Source organism: Sapajus apella, unplaced genomic scaffold (genome assembly GCF_009761245.1).
Source record: "Sapajus apella isolate SASKATOON/1434 unplaced genomic scaffold, GSC_monkey_1.0 scaffold43, whole genome shotgun sequence".
Taxonomy (NCBI): Eukaryota; Metazoa; Chordata; class Mammalia; order Primates; family Cebidae; genus Sapajus; species Sapajus apella.
Window position 1 is genome coordinate 2,347,115 of NW_022436983.1, and position 1,046 is coordinate 2,348,160.

The window sequence follows — 1,046 nt, forward strand, 5'->3', positions numbered from 1 at the left end:
TCGAGCCCTCTTTCCCCTGGGTTCCCTTCTGGCTCTGCGACCATTGCCACTTTCTCCTGCCCCCATTTCTCCTTTTCCCTTTCCTTGCCCCTTAAAGGTGGGTCTTCCCAGGGTGCCCCCTCTAGCCCTCTGCAGTTCGCTGTTTCTGCTCTCCCTGGGTGGTCTCATGGTTCTGCTTGACCTACACACTGATTGTTCTCAGATCTGTATCTCTAGACCCGGTCTCTCTCCTCTCCTGGACTCCTCTGCCTACCTAGCTCCCCAATGCCTGGTAATGGCGAGGGAATGCACGTCCCTCGGAGCCTCAGAGTTGCTCTGTAGAAGACGCGCTGTCATTATCCTTCTTGTCCTAGGCAGAAGCCTGCCCCTCGGGTCCCTGGGCCCAGGCATCAGTGTGCACCCGGTCGCTCACCTAGAAACCATCTGGGCCTTCTCTCTTTCCCTTACACTCTCGACTAGTGACTCACCAAGTCGACTGATTCTTCCACCTGAACAGCACCAGACCTTGCCCTGTCCCTCCCTCCGCTGGTGTGATGTCACCCCTCCTGTGATGTTACGACAGCCACCTGGCTGTTCTTCCTGCCTCCAGCCTTCCATAAGAGCATTTGTGATGATGTTTCTTCCATGGTGAGACCTTTTTTTAAATCATAAAACAGAGAGTACTCTTTATTCTAAATTCTTTTTAACATAAACAATTAAAATTTTACTGGAAATGTATCTTTTTTTTTTCCATGCTTAGAGGTTTGATGTCCCCTCACCATTGCCCAAAGGACCAAGTCCAAGCCCCTTAGCGTGAGCATGACCTCCAAGGCTGTGGAATCCCCATGGCACCATCCTTCTTGGGGCTCCTGTCATTAACCCAGGGCTTGCAATGATGGCTCTTGGCCTGTTTAAGAAAAAAAACCCAAAAAGTTAAAAAATTGAGATATAATTTATATGTCATAGAATTCACACTTTTTTTTTTTTTTGAGAGAGGGTCTTACTCTGCTGCCCAGGCTGGGACTACAGGCAAATGCTACAACACCCAGGTTTTTTTTTTTTTTTTT

General features: G+C 48.8%; 1 long non-coding RNA gene across 2 annotated transcripts in view; it reads right to left on the minus strand.

Moving 5' to 3' along the window:
• Positions 1 to 676: 676 nt before the first annotated feature.
• LOC116566236 overlaps positions 677 to 1,046 on the minus strand; it is an 8,751-nt gene continuing 8,381 nt past the window's right edge. For both annotated transcript variants that reach the window (XR_004275809.1, XR_004275810.1), the window contains exon 2: positions 677 to 886. This is a non-coding gene — a long non-coding RNA (uncharacterized LOC116566236). The remainder of the gene's footprint in view (positions 887 to 1,046) is intronic.